Below are 9,281 nucleotides of genomic sequence, written 5' to 3'. Positions count from 1 at the left end.
CTTTTAATTAATCAAAATCTCATTTTGTTGTCTACTCACGTGAAATTTAGAGATTTTAACATCTTATACACTGCGCCGCAAAATTATCGTATAAAGTAAAAATGAACCGTAGTTTTTTGTATTTTACTTCTTCTGCGATTTCCTTACGCTGAATCTCTTATTTTATGGTATTTCTTTTGTTTAGTAGCAAAAATCGCCATGTTCATAACTTCTAAAGTTGTTTATTATGAAAAGTTTGTATTAGTGTTATTGGTCAATTTCGTAAAGCATTTTGATTGTGGATTTGAGAGACGGTTAGTAAGAAGTTTTGGTTCCTTCAGTCATAAATTTCGAAAATGAATCCCTACGAACGTTTAAGTTGACATACAACAGCCGAACAATGTGCACAAATTGTTGTACTAGCCGAAGACAGTATTAATCAACAAGATATTGCAAATGGTCTTGATCTGCACTAGTCAACGGTATCTAGAGTTTTGCGTCGTTTCCACGAGACAGGAGAATACTCTAGAAGACCTGGACAAGGATGCAGACGAACAACAACAGCTCAACGGGATCGTTTTCTGCTTTTACAGTCGTTGAGACACAGGACTCTGACTGCTCCAGCTTTGCAAGTTATGACTTTAGGAAGATATCAATTCCAAATTAGTGCAAATACTGTTAGAAGAAGACTTGCTGAACACGATTTAAGGCCCAGGATACCAGCAAGGGGCCCACAGTTAACAGCGACTCACCGAAGAGTACGATTGCTGTTTACCCAAAATCACGTTGATTGGGAATTGGATCAATGGAGGTTAGTAATGTTCTCTGACGAGTCCAGATTTTGCCTGGATCAAAGTGACAGACGTGTCCGGGTGAACCGATGCTCAGGAGAGCGATATGCTCAATGTAACATTATCCCGAAAGTCAATTTTGGAAGAGGTTCCGTTATGGTTTGAGCAGGTGTCACTTTCGACACTCGCACAGAGTTGGTGGTGCTAGAAAGAGGAAACCAAAATACGGCGACGTACATTACCAATATTCTGGAACCTCATATTGTCCCATTCCGACCATTTATTGGGATGACTTTATTTTTATGCATGATAATGGTCGACCGCACGTTGCGGGAATAGTGCAGCATTATTTCCGTGAGGTCGAAATTGGGCAAATGCAATGGCCAGCAAGGAGTTCAGATCTAAACCTCATCGAGTAATTGTGGGATCCTACAGATAAAAGAGTTAGAAGGTTACCAAATCCACCAACAACTCTTCATCAGCTGTCTTTGGGTCTAACTCAAGTTTGAGAAGAAATTAAGCAAAGAGTTATACAAAACCTCATTTTAAGCATGAGACAATGCTGTGCAGCTGTAATAAAGCGACGGTGTGCCAACACGCACTATTAAATGTTAAATTTCTTTGTTTTCTCCGAATTTGAATTTTTTAATTTTTTTGTTTTCTTGATTTCTTTGTTGTGTTCTGATTATTATAGTGTTTACTTTTATAAATCTACTTCTTTAATACTTTACATTTCGAAATGTTATAACTGGAAATAAATTTGGCTCAAAAACACGAGGTTTGAAATTATGCGTTAATTTTGCGGCGCAGTGTATAATTTGGATCTACTCATTTTTGGAATTTCTTCATTTTGTTGTATCTTGGCATGAATCAAATTTAGTGTTGGGGGAAGATTATCGAAAAAGAACTGGTGTACAGTTCGTCGTATTAAATACTTTTGATGTTCCTCTAAAATTAAAAGATCTTCACGTTGAGGTACTTTCGGTGGTCTAAGGGTGCCAGTGTTTTTTTCCTCGGCCAAAACTCTTTTAACTGTTCGCACAGAACGACACATTAGATAAGTACGAGTATTTCTGTTGGTCTTCATTAATATAGAGAATAAAAGATATGTTACCTGTGTATTCGCAACACTTGCTTAATAAAACAGTTTTGTTAAACTGAGGATGATCGTGTTCTAGTCCTTTAAGGACATTAAGAATCATCAGTTTCTCATTAACGGTAAGTTTGCCTTTGATCTTTTCACTCATTTTTAAAAAACAGAAATGACATGTGACGGATACATCCCGTGCTAGCAGGATTAATGTATTGTTTTATTGTAAAATTACCGATTTTTAACTAATCCTATTGGCTTATTTCAAATTTCCCGCCACGGCTTGGGCCTTGCAGGAAAAAACAGACTTCTTGACATTCATGTAAAGTGTAAATAAACCTTTAGGAACTGTAACCCCACTTTCGATTCTTGTCATTTTATATGTTATTCTGGCAATCAGTTTAAATTGTTAAAAAGCTCAGATATTCCAAAAATCCGACATGAATGAACAAAATTAGAGCAGTCATACATAGATGACCTGAGGAAAACGTCTGTGTAGTAGAAAATGACAAAATAATTTCTAGTTTTGAAATTTACCACCCAAAATATAAACTCTGTCCACTCATAGATTGCTTGACATGAATGTTACTAAAAATGTTCACTCTACGGTACAAAAATAGATCCGGCGCGAAATTTTAAAAAATGGAAAGAGCAGGTTTAGACGAGTTGTTTTATTATTATTCTGCATGTTTGCACTTAGGAAAGACGAAAGACGAAAGAAAACTTCAGTACAGTAGGAGTAATATATTAGGTTTTATTAATACAGGGTATTTCACGAGTAATAATGTGCCCGACGGAATAAAATAAAATACATTTTCGAATTTCCGAAAAAGCTGGCTACTGAAATTAAAATATCCAGCTTTTTTCGGAAATGGCTAAACACAAGCAAGAGATTATTTAATATGTACTCCTATTTAATGCATGAACAAAGATTACCTCAGTATCATTTTCGATGTTTGTAATTAAAAAAATTTACAAAAAATCGCAACGGAACAGATCAAAACAGCACCACGATCAAAACTAATAACTTTTAAAACCAGAGAATCGCAAAACAAAGCTCTAAAGATGAAAACTCGCAAATCTAAATGCTTAAACCACTTTGACAAAACTGGCAATTTCTAATTTGAAATGTCATATAATTTATTTTTCGCGTGGGTTTCATAACAACCAATGAGAGTCAGTCGCGCGAATACTTCAAGATATTACCAATACAATCTATGATACTTTATTTTTCACTTTAATATAATTGAATGGTAACTCCTAGGATACGAAATACGTAAACATGTCCATAACAACCGGGGAATAAAACAGGGCGTAATAAGAATAAGCGGGCGTAATGAATTCATAACGCCCTCATCAATTCATAATTGCAAAGACGCCAAATTTTATTTTTTTTTAAAGAACACGTATAGTGAAAAATAAAATCTTGTATGCACCACGGCGTCACCGAAGCCCGATCAAAAAAAAAATTGGATATTAAAAGACAATTTTGTTCCGTTAACCTATGTAGATTAGTAATATCGTACCTTCAAATAAATTCGTAATTAGAGTAGGCTGTGATTTATAGTGTATAATGGCCTACCAAATTCACGTATGGCTCCAAGGGCTTCAAGACAAAACTGTCAAAAAAAAATTTTTCAAATGGGATTACATACTTTTTTTTTACTAATTCTGATAGATTTTTATTCTGAAAACAACAATGTATCACAAGTATTACTTCACATAAAAAATAATAGTAACTTTTGAAACAAATGACGAACACCAAGAGAGAAGCTATCAAAAAGGATTGCGTTACAATGAAATAACCAAATTAAGTTAGTTGGAAGAGCAAATGATAAATAATAACATGCCAATGTTTAGCGCAAAATGGAACATGACGATAATAGCGTTTTTATTTTTTGTTGTTGTTGTTTGTATTTTTGGTACGTAAAGCATGACCAACTTCATTAAACTATGTTATGGCCATTCCAATTCCATTAAAATGCGCTTCGTATGAAGTATGTTATGGATAGTCATAGACAACACAGTAAACCTCCACATTTTGACTTTTTTGTGTTTTATGTTCTGTGTCAATGTTAAGGAATTTCCTCACGATATCACATGAGTATAATAATATACCTTTTTGAATTTCAACTACCAATGTGTTCGCTAAATCCAGAATTTTTAAATTTTTAAAAGAGATTGCGGAACTATTCCCGTTGCTGAAATTATACGTGGTAAAATAGTATTTTTTTCTAAACTCCAAAGATTTCTCATAGCAACGGAGAGCTCTAAATATTTCTTAATTTTTGTGTTATATGTCTGTGTTATATTATGGGAATTTGGAACAGCTATATCTAAAAGATATGCTTGATTTTGTTGTTTATTTAAAATAATAATGTCTGGTCCGTTATGCTGAATGTGAATGTCAGTTAAAACTGTGCGATCAAAATATAATTTGTAATTGTCATTTTCTAAACAACTTTCTGGTTTATAAATGTAATGTGGTTGTGTATCCTTTAATAAATTGAATTTAAGGATGAACTGGAGTAACAATCTCAGCAAAAAGTTGCGGAATTCTTATAATGCTATGAAACGTTTATTACGAGAAATTAATATTTGAAAAAATAGTTTTTAATTTTTGTATACGAATTGTAATGAGTTGCAAGTAAATTTTGTGTTTATTTTCTTGATATTTAGATAATTACTTACATGTGATTTTACAATCTTTTGACTAAGACTGTACGTGAAAGTAAACAAAAGCACACTGAATTTCAATTTTCATTGATTTCTGTTAAAGTTCTTAACGTAACTGTAGTAAAACGTGCGATATGAGTGTAATGTTGCATACCGACGTCAATTATATGCATTTTGTTCACTTTTATTGTAATTAAATCAGATACATAACCTCAAAAACCGTGTTTTTACACATGTAATTAGCGATTACAAGGAAAATCCTCGACCAACTTTTTTTGTAAATTCATTAGAAAATTCTACGATATCGATACTTTATGTGTGAAAAATTTTAGAAAAATTGGCCTTTTTGAAATATGTTTTTTATCAATTTTTATGCGACCATTGCTCCATTTCTCATAAGAACACGTGTAAAATATCCCGAAATTTTAAAAGGTAATAACTTTAAAATTCCTCGATCAAATTTTTTTAAATTTAGCAAAGTACTTTAGAATGGATGAAAGGACTATTGTACCAATTTTAAGCAAATTTCGCCATTTTTCAATGTTACTCCAGTTCATCCTTAACAGCTAAATTCATGTGCATAATTTTAGCGAATACCTATATCATGACGTTTCTTATATTCGCTTTGAGCCAAAACGGTGCAGGAAGAAATGATGTGTTCAATGGTTTTTCCTTCAGTTCCGCAAATCCTACATTTATTGATGACCGATTGTAAACCGCATATGTGTTTTTTATAATTTCTTGTATTGATAACACGATCTTGTATTGCAAATATAAAACCCTTTGATTTCTTAAGCCATGCATGAGAAGCCTGAATATTAATTTCTGGTTGTTCCAGTTCTTTAAAATATCTCCCATGTAAAGACTCCTGTTTTATATTTGCTATAGTGTCAGGTATATTTGGCTCAACAATATCTAAAATTATATTATCACTTAAATTTAAAGGTGTGTAACCTTTATCCGCTGAAACCAAAGCATTAAAAAAAGTAACGAAGCATTTTAACCTATAGTTAACTTTAACTGGCGTTGGTGAATCCGGCCCTTAATTCATTAAATTACAGGGTGCTCATTTTATCTCTTCCCGCCTTGCGGTTTAGCAATAGGCAACACATAATACATTGCATAATACATATCTTGGTGGAAATTATTAATTTTTTAAAATAAGAAACATAGTTAGCCAAAGTGAAACATTTAACATATTAAATGTTTCACTTTGGCTAACTATGTTTCTTAATGTGGCATACACAAAGCGACATAACGTCAACCTCATAAACTCAACCGCAAAATTAACCGGACATTTAATTTTCGTCTCCCCAATTTGCGAAAACGGTCTGTATATTAATTTCATACAGGGTTATTCACGAGAGGGGTAGGTACTTCTGAATTTTTATTTTGCCGCAACCAACAATACCAACGGCAGTAACTACTAAATCAAATGTGTTATTTCTTTTAAATTACAAATCAGAGTAAGTTGGATAGATTTGTCAGAAATGTCAAACTGGCAAATAACCTATATTTAATCAAAATTCAACAAATTAATTAACAAATTAAGTTAATGTAAAAGGTGTTCGAAGTGTCTACTATCGGCTTGTAAACATCCGCAGCGCGACAGAATTATTTCCACATCCTCCATAAATGAGGTGCATGTCAGTCTTTTCGTCGTTATTGTAAAAGCAAATTTTTCGAATTGACAAAGATTTTTTGCTTTAACGTCAAAGAGACAGGACTAAGAGCCATCGTGGATTCAATTATAATCATTTTCAAAATTTGAAATCAAGATATTGTTGCAATGTGTATAATGGGTTGCGGCAAAAAAAATCAGAAATACCCCTCTCGTGAATAACCCTGTATAGATATATTCATATGCATAAACATTTAAAAGAAAGAAATGTTCAAGTTTTTTGGGCTTTCCCTTATCACGAGGAGTAGTTTTTGTACCGATGATTTAGATAGCCTAGAATCGGCAATGTTTTACTTGTTTTACAAAGCCCTTCAATTCGTTTTCATAGCTGTTTCTGGTGTGTTTCTTTGCTTATTCGAAACACAGAATTGTTGTAAAAGCGTTTTATTGTGTAATGAGTTCCGACGAAGTCGCTCAAGCTGTTGCTCTACATAATGATGGACGCGGCATCCGATATATCGCTAACTTGCTTGGCATCCCTCGAAGCACGGTATCTGATGCGATACAAAGATTCAGGGAAACTGGTTCTTACGCAAGAAGACTGGACAAGGAAGACGACGAGCAACAAATGCAGTGGAAGACCGATTTCTTCGACTACAAAGTCTGCGAGAACGGACGCTTCCTGCAACAGCTTTGAGTAGGAGACTGGCAGATGTTCATGGTACCGTGATTTCATCCGGTACTGTATTAAGAAGGTTGAGGAAACACAATCTAACATCTCATCCAGCTGCTACTGGCCCTAGGTTGAACACAGAGCATCGCAGGTAGCGGTTGGAATTTGCTCGAATGCATGCCGACTGGGGTATGGACGAATGGCGCCGGGTTCTCTTTACAGATGAATCACGTTTCACGCAGTGGCAGTATTCACCTGATCTTCGCCAAAGAGTGTTTAGACGACCGGGAGAACGCTATGCTCAATGCTGCTTTGCGTCTAAAGTACCCTTTGGTGGTGGAGGTGTGATGATATGGGGAGGCATTTCTTTGGCAGGTTGTACGGCTCTTGTAACTTTGCGGAGAGGTAGCATTAACGCTGACAGGTACATCCGTATCCGTGAGTGTTTAGAAGAGCATGTGGTACCTTTTGCGCCATTTGTAGGAGTAGATTTTCTCCTAATGCACGACAATGCGCGACCGCAGGTAGCCCAGATCACGCGTCAGTATCTTCATGATGTTGGTATTCAGGTATTACGGTGGCCACCCATGAGCCCTGACTTAAACTCCATTGAGCATCTATGGGACAACCTAGGCAGAAGCATTAGACAGAACTATGGCGAGTTCCATACAGTAGTTCAGCTGGAACAGGCGCTACTGCATGAATGGGAGGTGATACCCCAGGATGAGATTGTGGCTTTGATTACAAGTACCTATGCCAGGACGACTAAGAGCTGTCATTCAAGCTCGAGGAGGAAATACTCGATATTGAGGCTCTTTCTTCAACAGTTTTCTAATTATTCTTTTCGTCGTCTTTTAATTTTTTAAACAAAGGTGCTTTTTGTTTAGTTTGAAATCAAATTTTAATTTATTTTGTACAAAATGTTTATAATTAAACATTATTAGTTGCAATTATTTTTATTTACATTTTTGTTATCGATATTTTTCTGAAAAACCTCGTGTCCGGTTAATTTTGCGGTTGAGTGTAGTACTTTTAATCCTATCAACCGCGATCGAGACTGTTCAAGATCTCGCCGTGTTTTGGACTTGGAGCCTGAAATTCTGCAAACCCGAGAACGTGTTTTCCAACAAAGATTTTCGATTAACGTGGTCGGGAATAATTGATAATAATTTGATCGAGCCACATGTCTTACCTCAAGATTTAAATGGTGAAGAATATTTAATTTCTTTTACAAAACGTGCTAAATGTCCTTTTGGATGACGTGCCGTTCCTAGTTCGGTAGGATATGTGATGGAACGCCCGCTCACAGTCCACAGGATGTTCAAATTTGGTTGTACGCTAATTTAGAAAATCGGTGTATATGTCGTAATGGAACCAGTTTTAGGGTTAGCAGGTTCGCTGGACTTAAACCCCTGTGACTTTTTTTTATGGGACCAAATTGTGTATGAAATTACTGTTAACGTTAACACCATCGAAGAATTAGCTGTCGAGTCAATTCGACAAAATTCTGACATGTTGGTAAGAACTCAAGCTTCTATAGCTCGAAGGGCACAAGAGCGTGCATCGATAGCGGAGGGCGTCATTTCGAGCCTTTAATTTAAAGGTTAATGCCCTTGATCATGTGGTGCGTAACTTCAATGTCACTCTCACTACGAATAAAGAATTGGTTTTTGCTTGATTATCCATTTTTTTTTATCTCCTTTCGCTCTTAATGTACGCGCGGACACATTGCCGGGTACCAGAATTTACGATCAAACTAATTAAAATTTTATCTGTGTTTAGAAAGATTTAGAAAAAATGGTAAATAGAAAAGTACCTAATTTGTTTTGACTTTTGATACGTTCTAGTTCTGTTTACATTTTCTCAACGCATTTCAATAACAGTCTGTATACCTAATATCATCGCGTTGTGATCAACAGATCTATTTTATTGGTTGCGTAGGTACTCGCAGAAACAATATCTATACTTACTCAGTTGATTTGTAAACCATTGCATCCAATATTTTTAGAGGTAGGTAGGTACTGCTATTTGGAAGTTAAAGCTTAATTTTGCTTAAACTGCCGATGTAGTTTGCCTGAACCTCCTTAAATAGCTGCCATTTCTCGAACAAAATTTGTTTAAAATATTTTATATTTACAAACAATCAACTGACAAAAAATATGAAAAAGTTACACTGAAACAACGCTGCTGCAACCGTGAGTTCTCGACCCAGTTCGATTTCAGTAAAGACAACATTGAAGGTTTTAACGTTTTAACGGAATATACCGGATGTTATGGAAGTCCACGTAATAAATTTAATCATAAATAAAACTTTAAAATAAACATTTTTCACATATTGATCTCTTTTTAATCGAATATTTTTTTACATTTTTCTAACCCCTAATTTGACACTTCGCTTATGGGATGGTTAATCATCAATTGAAACGAATTATCAGTTATCAGTGGATGTGT

This window comes from Tenebrio molitor, chromosome 6, assembly GCF_963966145.1.
Source record: "Tenebrio molitor chromosome 6, icTenMoli1.1, whole genome shotgun sequence".
NCBI classification, from domain to species: Eukaryota; Metazoa; Arthropoda; class Insecta; order Coleoptera; family Tenebrionidae; genus Tenebrio; species Tenebrio molitor.
The sequence above is the reverse complement of the archived record's forward strand: the minus strand, read 5'-3'. Positions refer to the sequence as shown.